Source organism: Carassius carassius, chromosome 25 (assembly GCF_963082965.1).
Source record: "Carassius carassius chromosome 25, fCarCar2.1, whole genome shotgun sequence".
Taxonomy (NCBI): Eukaryota; Metazoa; Chordata; class Actinopteri; order Cypriniformes; family Cyprinidae; genus Carassius; species Carassius carassius.
In genome coordinates this window covers 16,657,133-16,670,477 of record NC_081779.1, presented here as the reverse complement: position 1 = coordinate 16,670,477, position 13,345 = coordinate 16,657,133, and the positions used below count along the sequence as shown (strand labels likewise).

Below are 13,345 nucleotides of genomic sequence, written 5' to 3'. Positions count from 1 at the left end.
TTAGTAGTGTGTTTGTTTCTAATACATTTTGACGCTTGCGTCACATAACCAGCTCTATATGTACAACTTTTCTGATATTGTAAACTTTGGAGTGCAGTACTCATAGAAGCAGGCTAAATAAGGCAGTTGCTTCAGAAACTGTGTTTGTATTTCACATTTTCTATTTTTAACACTGTCGGTTAGGTCTAGGGTAGAGTTTATTGTAGATGTTATGTTGTTTTCAAAGAATTATTATTTTCTTGCAAGTTACCATACATTTAATATCCAAACTGCTGTTATACATACAACAAAGTGAAGTGACATACTGTACAGCCAAGTATGGTGACCCATATGCATTTAACCTTTCCAGAGTGCACACACACACACACACACACACACACACAAACCCTGAGCACACCCGTAGCAGTGGGCAGCCATTTATGCTGCGGTGCCCAGGGAGCATGGGCGGGTCTACGTAGTGGCCAGGGGGCACCGCCCCCCCCCCCCCCCTGAAATTCGATTGGCCACCCCAGGTGCCCCCCCTATATTATGTCTTGTGATTGGTTCATTTTATGGTCAATCGTTTTATAGACTCTACCGAAGTTCGCGATTCAAAGAATTGCAGCGTCGTCAGAGAAACAACGCTTGTCGCGGACTTTGACTTTTACTTTATCAAGTGTGGGAAGTCGAGACACTAGTGATGGGAAGTTTGGATCATTATACCGACTCTGACTTTTGAGTCGCATTCAGCAAAATGAACAAATCTTTTTTCGTGTCATTTCGTTCATTTTAGCAAAATGTAATTAAAATGTTACGTGTTACTTCCCCAACACATCTAGTAACGTACTTATGCAAATGTTGATCACACTACAAACAATACAAAACTAAAATGCTATAATGATACAGAAAAGATTAATTAATTCTTTACCTGGGTCTTCAGTCTGCGATTAACTCACCTCCTGTCTGACAAGTCTTCGGGTTCAAATCATTCCTTAATCACGTGACAGCCCCATACGCAATTTCTGACATTTCTGTCACTGTGTTTTTGTAAACACAAGAACATTTCTGTTTCTTGAGGATCTGTGGTGTGTTATTATTTTATAAATAAATAAAACCTTGTTATAAATAAAATATTGATTAATTAGTTTTTTTGACTGTCTATCAGTAAATAAACACTAGGCTATATAATAATCCAAGTATATATAGCCTAGTTTAATTTTAAATCCAATTTTAAGTTTGCTGGTATAATAATTGCTTAAATTGGTCTATGTAACGATAAAGACCTTCATATTCGGAAGAAGGAGGCGGGAACCGGCGGACAATCAACATGAAACTTTAATTACAAAAATAAACACAAAATCGCGCACCAGCCCCTCACGGACGACTGGTGCGCGCAAATAAAAATCAAAACACAACTAAAAGCCCAGGCCTGGTCCTCTCTCGTCCTTCACTGTCGTCGCTCCAGTTTTATATCCTTCCATCTCCTCCGTGGGCCTCGAGACCGGCGGGTCGAACAGGTGTAGCTCATCTCCAATCACTCCACCGGCCTCGCTCCCATGTCCCTCGGCCCCGCCCCACTCGTCACAGTCTAATATATGTATAAGATGATTGCTCAAAAAAGGACATAATGACCTAAATTAAAAGCAAATAACATTTTGAATCCTAAACAAGTAACACTACAGTTCTATATTCTAATCTAAAGGGTGAACTCAAAAGACATAAATCATACAACAAGGTAATTTTTGAAGATTAGAATCCACTGTAAAAAAAAAAAAACTAAAAAAAAAATCAAAGTGATGTCGCCTTCATAGAGAGGACTCGTTCTTCCCTAGTCACATTAAAGATTCGAATTGTTCAAGATCGACACATCACAAGACACCACAGATCAATGTTTTTCAATATGCACAGAATGTTCCACAATAATAATTGTCTGGTGACACTTTACTTGTTAATGCATGAGAGAAAGTCAGTTAGATAGTCAGTTAAATTGTCAGGCCTAACTTAGTCATTTACACGTGAAATGACATTGATGCATTCTGTGCACTCATTCACAATTTGAATGGCCCCCCTACTGAAAATGCTCTAGACACGCCCCTGCCAGGGAGCAGTTGGGGGTTCGCTGCCTTGCTCAAGGGCACCTCAGTCATGGTATTTACCTGTTTCAGGTAAACACTCCTTTAACTGCACTCACTGAAACGTGCAAGAAGCAACATAGTATCATTTTGCAAATATGTCACCACAGTAAGAATGGGTTGAGCATATTGATTATTATGTAGAATTACATAGATTTAAATTTTGATTTAATTAAATGAAATGAAAAAATATATTAAATATAGGTGCATGCTGTGCATTATTCAACCATGACCTGAGAGTTTGTCTTTGACTAATGCATCCCTGTGGTGCTTGAAGAGGTGAGATAAAGACATTCTTTAAATATACCAATCCTGCTTCAAAATCAGTCATATGTATACCAGCTAAGGATTTGACTCCAGTGAGTTTATAAATTAGCATTACGTGAGTAGCCAATGTTAGAAACGATTAGCTGTGAAGCCATAATTGTATGTATTGTCCTTTATATCTAAATTTACTGCAAATTCACAATTTCATTGAGGGCAAATAAAAAATAAAAGGATGTAATGAGATTAATCTTTTTAACATTTGGAGCGGAAATATTTCAGTATTGCTTTCATGCTATGTCTGAAAGAAAAGTGCAATTACAAATAAACAGGCAGCATTTAAGAACTGACATTTCAATCATCAGCTCTTGCACACAGGCTTAATTCACTAATGCTCTTAAAGCTGAAATGTGTTATTTGGATTTGACAACTCAGACCCGGGGCCTCGTGTATAAAACTACATAAATGGCTCTCTAAAACATTGTGCAAACACAAAATAAGTTTTTGAGATATGATACTATGCTTAAAAGCACAATAATCTAGGAAATTGTAGAAGATACAAGATGTAAATAACTTGTGATGATAAGAGAGATATTACGTATTAAGTCTTTTTATTAATGCCTTTTGTTTTTCTGTATTATCGTTTAAAAAAAAAAGTAAATTTGCTTTAGATATTAAGACTTGCTTTACACAGTAAAGTGTAAGTGTATTATTCACTCCATTGGAAATTGTTTTTACTTGTTTTAAGCATAAATCTAGCTTATGCAGCTTTGCATAAATGTATGGGTTTTAGGAATGTAATTTTTTGTTGTTCATGTTTTTCTCAACAACAAAACAGATACAGATCAAGAAAATGGTTTACTGCAGTGTCAAAAAAAGTATATGTAAGGGATAATATACATCCAGCCGGTTGATATTGCAGAATAACCCCTGATAGAATGATCAGGACCGAGAGAGCAAGTCTGCGATACCAGGATGACATAATTAAATAATTGTACACATTATATTGAATTGAGTTTTAATATTTTATTAGCTAACCAAACGCAAAGTTTCCACAAAGAGGAAGTGTCCCTAGCAAGAGAACAGTGCCGACTTCAGTTACCCGGATGAGCCTGTGTTATCAGCATTTACCAGTTGTTATCGAGGGATTACATACCTCGGAATGTCGCAACTGACCAATCAGAATCAAGTGTTCCTAGAGCCATATAATAATGTCTAATATCAGCTTGCTTAACACAATATATAACAAACCTGTATGTGACTGGCTTTGTAGGTATACAGTGTAATCTAAACAAAACAGCCGAGACAGCTGACCACCAGCCAAATTCCCCGTTTGAAAGTGTTTGGGTTCATTCCATATATATAGCAGAGCCACATGTTAAGGCCTGTTCACACCAAGCACGATAACTTTAAAAATGTAGTTCTAAAAATCGTTCTCTACCACCACTACTACAACTATAACGATAAAGGCATAGAGAAACGGTATCGCTGGAATCATTTTCAGAAAGATTTTTTCCAGCTGATGAACGATACAAACATTGACAGCCAATCAGAATCCATCCTGCTATAACGAGCTCGAGAATTTAAAGCGGCAGACACACATGCACTTAGAATAAACAGATGATATCGTTCACTGGTGTGGATGCTAAATCGTTATCTTTATGGTTATCTTTATAGTGATCGTTCTTGGTGTGAACGGGGCTTTAATCAAAGTCAAGGGGTCTCACAGGCTGATTGTTATTGGAGTAATAAAACAGTTCTAGGCTGCTGGTCTTTGGGAATCAAAATGATGTGAAGAAATCCTCTAATTTTTGCCATACTTTTGGATCATTCTTTTCAGTTCATTATCGGATCACCAGAGTCCCCCAAACCCATTTTTACCCTTGTAGTTAATTAACCAAGAAAAAAGTTGATTAACAGTGGATAATATGGAGATCATAGCTCAGGAAATATGATGTTGTTAGATTACTTGATACTTGGAATCACTGAGATCTCTTTTTAAACTCCAGTCACATGAAAGATTACTTTTGTCTTTCTCGGAGGAAGAAGTATTTAAAAAGCATACAATTTACATAGAAGTCTCCGTATGATCTTGTTGTCACTTAATATCATTGCTGTCTATGAGAAATAATTGAGAAATTTAAAATCATCATCATTCCGGTTTTATTTTATTTTTTATGGGCCCTGAAAACGATGGTGTAAAGGTTCAAGCTTCATTTTTTCAGAAGGCCATTTAACAAATTTGAGACACTCAACCCACATTATTCAGATCCCACTTTTGTTCATGTGCATTTTGGATTATTTTATTATATAATGATCTCTTTCTCCATGAACACATGAACAGTCACATACACATACAGTGCTTTTGCTAACACAGACCTAACCCTAATGTAATCACTGCAAATGTCAAAAAGGTATTTATGCATAAATTAATTGCAGTTTCCAGCTGAAATGACCACCAACCACTTGTATTCCTTTTCTCACAAATTATGATTACAGGGCAGATTATTGATTAACAAAGTCTATTTTTTATTTTTTGTTTTGTGCACAGTTCCTTGCACAGTATTATTGTATGACCTCAAAACACTTTTACCAAATGCATTTTGACGTTTTTGCAACACATTATTATATTCATATGGCTAGTAAATTTGCTCAGAAGCTCACCTGATCCTGTGAAACAGGAGTTACGATGGAAGAGCTCAAATTTTTTCAGCAAATGCATTTTTATCTCATGTTTGCTTTTGTTAACACTATTGGTTAGGTTTAGGGTAGGGTTTAGTGTAAGTGGTACATTATTTTCAAATGCAACAGAGCATTAAAGGTGTCATATGATGTTGCTAAAAAAAGAACATTATTTTTTGTTTTTGGTGTAATGAAATATGTTTAAAATAAATATTTGTATAGTAAATATTTGTCATATAATTATTTGTTTACAAATACATGGGAACACGCACAAAGCACACAGCCATTGATGGTTAAGACTAGATTCAGGAAAATACAGGGCTAATAAACAGAGGGAAGGTAATCAGGAAGAACTGAAACAGGTGGACTACTTAATCAAAAACCATGAAAATTAAAGAGGGAACGCCTGAAATCAAAGAACTCAATCCACACAAGGGATAAACTAGGTCACAGTGGGAACATGGAACACATCGGAGAGGAAAACAAACACCAAAACACTCCATGGGCATGACAACGTACAACAACTAAAATAATAAAACTTTGTCAGATTCACTTTCATCTGATTTGGATAGAACTTACTGTGCCACTCCCTGGACATTTCACTTTGAAAATGTTATACAATGTGGAAGAATTTAGCAGAAATGTCACCACAGGCATGTTTTCCAGTGAGTCTACATTTTCCAGTTAGCTTGGGTTGATTAGATTATTTGGTCAGGCTATGAAGTCGTTTCCCGTGGCAGGAAGTCAGGCAAGTGCTTTCCTAGAGTCACATGTTTTCCTATAAAAGAATAGCTCACCTTCTCGCACACACTCTATGCAGATTTTCTCCAATCAAATCTTTCCCCATGAGATCTCTTCATCAGTTTCAGTGCTGTATCTCTATATAAAAGGCATCGCACACAGACCACCAAAGCTGACTGTGTGATTTTTGCAGATCTCTGGGTTATTCAGACTTACAAACAGGTCGGAGGATTAGGTTTGCTTGCAGTTTTTGCTGTCTTTCACATCCATGAGGATGTCAGACTCAGTGCAGTTTTTACAACTAGAGTTCAGTCTATCCTTTCATGTGTCCATGTATATTTCCTGTCCTTTGTTGCTTTTCGTAATAGGCTACTTCCTGTTCTTTGTCTTTTGTAGCGGATAGAAACTGGCCTCTGCTTGACCTGCAATAAATAAAAGATTCTCATTAGGTGATTCTATGGGTTCATTACAGAGAACTTCTTCTGATGTTCTCATTGAACTGCATGTTGTGGTGACCAGGCCTGAGGGATGTAGGTAGTTTTTATTCCCCAAGCAGAAGTAGACATGCCCATGTCTTGTTCATTAAAGTCCGGTCCACTCTGTTGAAAGAACCAGTTTATATTAGCATGAATTTCCATTCTGTTCATGGCTGGTTTATGTTGGATAGGTTCTGATCTGGAATGCAGCAAGCTACCTTTGCATTGCCACTTCAGTTTCTTAACCACAAATGGTTGGTTTTACCCTCATGAGCTCAAAAATCAATTGAAACACTTTGCAGCTGGCTTAAAGAAAGAGATTAATCTATGGAGTTCAGACTGCTCTAATGGTCACTTAGCACCAGCACTCTGTTTACCAACAGCTTTAAAAATATGTAACTTCTTACAAAATATTTAACTTCTTCTGCAAGAATATCAGCTTTTAGTACATTTTCCTAAAGTTGAACTCCAAATTCAAATTGGCACGATGTTAACTGTTCAAATTAATAAACTATTAAGGTCATCTTTGTTTTTAGCCACTGACTATTTTAATATTGGGATACTAATCATTCTGAAGTACTATAATTTCTGTTTTTCTTCTAGAAATAAAATAATCCAACAACCAGCTCTCTTCCGGTTGTAAATTACATTTGAAAGCAAGTTGTTTTTCCTTTGAAATTTTGTTATAAAAGCATTCAAAGCATTTTATGACGTGTAGCTGTTTGATACTGAAATGTTTAAACCAAGAACAATACGCCTACAAGTTTCTTAATATATGAGGAACAACTTGGGAAATTGCTGATCCATCACTGTTGTCTAGTATATGAAGCATAAAATTAAACAATTCTCTCCCTCTCTATTTTTTCCCTCTCTCTCTCCTTTCTGTTCTGAATTCAGCTTATTTACATTTTATTACGTATGTCCTGCCTAAAGATTCAAACATTCAAGTCAGTGTAAGATCAACTGCACAAATTAATAATACATTAACAACCAGACAGCAATTATAGGATTCTGCTTATGCATACTTATGGATACAAATCTTGTTTGCTGAATTGTGTTAGTTTCGCAATTTTGGCAGTGCAAAGTCTGCATGCTGAGAAAATAGACATGAAAGAGTTGGCAAAAACTATTAAAGTTGTCAAAACATGCTATGTGAATTTAATTTATCTGCCAATTTTCTCCGCTCACACACTCATGGTGCCATTGCACTTATGAAAGAAAGTCATTGTATTTAGATTGTTATGTTTTATACATTATGTATATTTCAACTTTTCCAGAACCTTTTCTTTTTAGTGCAATGTAGGTGTGGTTTGTTTTCCCTTATGTTCACACTATGCTCCAGTACAGCACAGAATGTGTGTGTGTGTGTGTGTGTGTGTGTGTGTGTGCACGCTCAGAAATTAATGTTAAATTGGTCCTTTCCATAAGTTATTGCTGCACTGTCATCTTTGCAACATTAATAATCTTAGCAGTGTCTTTTGTTTGTTTGTTGTAGTGGTTAATCCGATTACTGATTGCTGGCACATCAGAGGATTATACTGAACAAGTTAATTATGAAGATAGTCATAACATGTGCTGTCTAGTGCTACAATATTATCTTCAGAAACTTTCTGTTTTAGTTTTTCAACTGGTCCAGGGGACACACACACACTATGAAGGTGATACCCAAGTTGATGTCAAACACCTTCAGGATAATATTGTGCAATGCTATTACAATTTAAAACAATTGTTTTCTATTTTAATATATTTTCAAATGCAATTTATTCCCATGATGGCAAAGCTAAATTTTCAACAGCCACATAATCCTTCAGAAATCATTACGAAACATTATAAAATATGCTTATGAAACATTTCTTATTATTATCAGTTTTGAAAACTAATATCATTTACCCATTGTGACGAGTGGGGCGGGGCCGAGAGCCGTGGGAACGATGCGAGGCAGGTGGAGTGATTGGAGATGAGCAACACCAGTTCGACCCACCGGTCTCGAGTCCCACGGAGGAGATGGAAGGATATAAAACTGGAGCAACGACAGTGACGGACGAGAGAGGACCAGGCCTGGGTTTTAGTTGTGTTTGGTTTTTATTTGTGCGCGTCAGTCGTCCGTGAGGGGCTGATACGTTGTTTTGTCTTTATTTTGTCATTAAAATGTCATTTGATTGTCCGCCGGTTACCGCCTCCTTCTTCCCGATGATTATGAAGTTTGTACACTGTTACACCCGCATTCTCTGATGAATAGAAAGTTCAAAAGAACCGATTTTGTGAAATTCAAATCTTCTGCAACTTTAAACATATTTACTCGAATTTAAATAAACGTAAATAGTCCTTCCTGAATAATAGTATTAATTTAGTTTTTAAAAATCTCACTGACCACAGACTTTTTCAAGCATTTCCAAAGCATATTTTAATGACCCTGAACTTTTAATGAACATTTGATGAATTTTGAATTTTCTGTAATTACTCCAAACACACATAATTCAGTGTTTCACCTCACCTCCATGAGGAGATCCTGAGTCATCCTCAGAAAACAGGCAGACTAAGATGTCTAATGAGTTCATGATGTAGGAGAACCACTCATATGCTAATGAGAGAAGTTGCCTCTAATTTCTCTTCCTCTTAAGTCTTCTAATGTTGCATTACATACACGAGGTATGATGGATTGCCACAGATGTTCAGTACTTTCTTTAACTATGTTTCTGGTGGTTCATTTGTTTAGTTTGTTGCCTAGAAATTGAGCAAAGGGGGATGTGTGTTTTCATCCTTTCTGCTTCCTGAAGGGATCAGGCTAAGCAGAGTGTGGGGATAATCAAGAGATTGAGGGAAATCCAGAAATGGCAAATAGCCATGACAGGCGAACCAGCCAAGTGGATGAAAGGAACAGGGATAGTTGCCAACACTAAAGTTTTTACAAAGACACATGGTATTTAAAAAGTGACTAATTACATAACTTTTAATGCAGGGGTGTGGTAACTATGGTGACTGTGATTAAAGTCTAGTGATGATGCCCCCTACTGACTGACACTGATCTCTCAGATTTCCTTGATGCAAAGGTCATGTGAGGTGTGACCAAACAAAATAATGAAAAACTTCTGTTACACTGTTCGAATAGTTTTAGCAGTAAAATATTGGGAACATCACTGAATCAAATATTCATTAGCCTCTAGTTCTGCATCATTCAATGACAATATCAGATTAAATTATTTATTAGCATTTCAAACACCAGTCACGTCGTACCAAAATAGATGTGCTGTATAAATTACTGAAGCTGAAGGAGTTAATTAGCCAAAGAAGTTAATTATCTAAATAGTTTTCATTTAAATGAAGGTGTTATGCATAAATTGCATGCATTAAGAAGATGGAAAGTTTGATAGAGTTGATGAGCTAATGTTCCTGCCTCAGCCCGAGTTGCACAGGTCAGCAGGTAAGAGAGAGAAAGCAACAAATTAGCTCCTAATGTTCTTGATTTATTTACTGTAATGTCGTGTAGCCATGTCATGATTAATACTTTAGATGGTGTCCAGTTGAGTAAAGTAACATTTTAATATTTAAAATGATCGATTTGAAGTGAAAAGGATCATTAAAACCTCAATTTTGACCATTTTTGAAATGTGTTTTGACCACATTTGAAATATAGTATGACTGATGTAGAAGCCAGACACGATAGTAAATGTACTATTTCTGTTTGTATGTACTATGCTTATACTTTTTTTTTTTTGTATACTTTGTCACAATTCATGAATATTCATATAATAATAAGTGAAAGGGTTTTGAATTAGATAAACTGCAGTTGACATTTGCTGGCGGTAAATGTACATTCTGAATTGCTGGATGTGTGTTGTATTGAGCACAGGAAACCTCAGGTTTAACACCAATGTGTTTTTGATTCTACGGTAAGACCCTTATTACACCTGGAACTAACATCCATTTCAAATGACAAGAGGACAAAGCTAAACACGAGCATAATTAGGCCTAAATATAATGTAATTGGAGTGTTATTGGATAAAAGTTGAGCACATGGACCACTACACACTCATACCAGTGTCATATTGTGTGTGTTTTTTGAGGGCATGACATGCCACAGGCAGAATGATTGGCGGTTTAATGAATGCAGCATAAACTCACAATGAAGCCTTTTGGGATAAAATGTGTGTATGTGTGTGTGTTTTAACTTAGAGGTGTGTATGCACATTTTAACAAAAATATATATTTCTCCTCTCTCAGTCTCTACATCCATCTCTCATTAGCGGCACACATTTGTCTTTGCTCCATGTAGAGGGTAGTGACTGATGTAGATCAGGTATCAGCTGTCGGTTTCTTACAGGGTAGTTCTTTTGCTGAGTTAATGGACTCAGTTGTAAACTTATAAAGCAGACTAGAGGCGTGAAGTTTAGATTCATGCTAGACTGTAAATAAATCTGTCTTGAGAACTGTGTATAGCTGTCTGAAGCTTTTCTCTGAGCTTTTTATTCCTCCTTCTCACTTCTACACTTAAACATCGTTTTAACCCCCAGTATAATGTACTTTTTAAAACTGATGTTAGTACCAATAAGGTCTATAATAACTATCTGTTAACATCCCTGTTCATTTGAAATGCACTTCTTTGCTGTTTTGAGCCAATCACCTGAGCAGATGATGACATCATCATAAAAGCTGATTGGCGGATGACACTACAAGAATATAACAAGAAACAATGCAGTCCTGCCTAGAATGTTACAGTGTGTTTTTAAGCAAAGGACAACCAATCACAAACTGGAAAATACTTGAATATTCACACTTTGTGCAGAAATGTTCACCAAACAGTTTTAGCATCTGAGAGAAACCGTTGGTGGCACCACTGATGTACAAACATGCAAACAGGAGTAATGCAGAGACAGCTGTTTATTTCAGAAGATTTAGAACAAAAAAAGTGTATTTACGTGGCAACTGTTTCACGGCTGTCTAAGAAATATCTAGGGTGGGCATACATCCTTTTTTTCCCCAAGAAATGTCATGGCCAGGATTTCTATATTGCTTAATGTCTTGTTTTGGCTTTGTTTTTCTATTGTTTTAACACTTGTTAAAGGTAATGACTGAAAAGTAGTTTGAGTAGTGTGAAGGCATTGCACATAATCGACTGATCGTGGCATGCAAGAAGGTGGGATCTACAAAGAACAGTCAAAGTGATGCAAATACAATCTATGTGGGGCACATCAGTAGGAAAATAAAGCTGAAACCCACACATTTTAGGAAATTTTGAAATCCTGCCCAGTACATGTGCAAGAAGAAGAGGACACATGGTCATTCTGCAGGTATTAAAGCAAGTCATGTTAACCTACGGTTTAGGACAGTGGTTCTCAACCAGAGGGCAGGGGCCCATTAAGGGGCCTCAGCAAACTTGCAAAGGAGTATCAAGATGACTTAAAATTATTTAAAATAAGCCAAATTGAGCACTAAAATGACCTAAAACACCTAAACATCTTAAAAAAAATAATAATAATAACAATAATTATCCATTGTCTTGAAAACCTGCCTATATGGTGTTATATTAGGGAGGTTATGTAAATTAATCAATTCTAAAACTCTATGAGCATTTTTATAATGAATATGAATTCTGTCTAGTTATGTTAAGCTCTAAAAATTGTATTTGGTAGAAATTGTGGGTTAAAGTATTTAATCCTTATCCAATAAACCAGTAAACAGGAAAAGTCATGGGTCCACTGATTATTTTTTGTGCACATTGGGGGGCCTTGGAATCAAAAATGTTTGAGAACCACTGGTTTAGAATGGCTAAATGAAGTTTGGCTGAAGATGGTTTTATTCAGGGTGAGCTGGGAGGAGCTGATGGAGGAGTATTGATTGTGTTTCCTTATTATCATCCCTTCAGCTCGGCTTATCTGTGACAAGCAAGAGAAGACTAAAATTGAACTTTGCACGTATTTTCTCCTTTTTCTCTGCTTTTCATTGATTTTTCAAGTGAGAATAAATTTCATCCTAATATTCTCTAACCCTAAGATAAGTTGCAGGACTTTTCATATTGAAAAAAAAAGTATTTCGAATCTTACAAATATCAACTAAAATCCACAAATCTCTAATTGCCTGACCGATGTTCTTTTTTGATCGCTCTCTTTTTCTCTCAGATGATTTTTATATAATTTGATAGTGTCAAATAGTCATTGCTCCTCAACATCCATCTTTTCCTATATACCTTTATAGTTATATATATATATATATATATATATATATATATATATATATATATATATATATAGTTCTTATCTTATTGTGTGTGTGTGTGTGTGTGTGTGTGTGTGTGTGTGTGTGTGAGAGAGAGAGAGAGAGAGAGAGAGAGAGAGCACAAGAGACTTGTGAAAATCAAAGTTGTTAGGAGGCGCTCAGATGTGAGATGTTGTGAACTGCTGAGCTCTAATCAAAGTGATCCATCACGTTAGGGGTAAGTGAACAGAACAAAAGCTCTCTCCAGTTTTCAGTCCGGGGGGAGATCTCGCCTCACAGTTCTGCCACTCGGGATAGCAGACTTTAATCTCTGAATCTGCTATTTCAGCAAAAGCTGGTTTACAGATGTGGGTCTAGATGGTGTCACAACACTTTAATGGATGGTTGGTTAGATATATTGGACATGATTTGTGCAAATTTGAAGGTTCTAAATGGCGCATGATATATCATTACTTTATCCAATATTGGCCGATATCAGAGTTTTTTTTATTACTATTTTTAATTAATTAATTTTTAAGTATTGGATGATATTGTATTGTTAATTGTGCGGGCTACTATCCATTATTTTGACATATAGATTACCTTTGCCATCATCTGACACTCATTTCAAGTTAATCTTTAAAAACACTAATAATTTAATAACACTGGTAAATTTTATTTTTAGCAAATTAATATTAATTTGTCATTAATGAACATTGTGCATTATAATTCTTAGCCAGTGAGTTTTTAGTGCAAAATGTACATTATACAAAATGTACATATTTATATCAGTCATTTATCAGTTACCAGCCATAACATGCAAATTATAATTACTGGCTTATCGGTATTGGCCAGAATATAAATAGTGATTCATCCCTA

At 36.0% G+C, this 13,345-nt stretch overlaps 1 protein-coding gene across 1 annotated transcript in view; it reads left to right on the top strand.

Moving 5' to 3' along the window:
• Positions 1-13,345, top strand: part of LOC132104307 (disks large-associated protein 3-like) — a 155,677-nt gene that overhangs the window by 82,671 nt on the left and 59,661 nt on the right. The window lies entirely within an intron of this gene.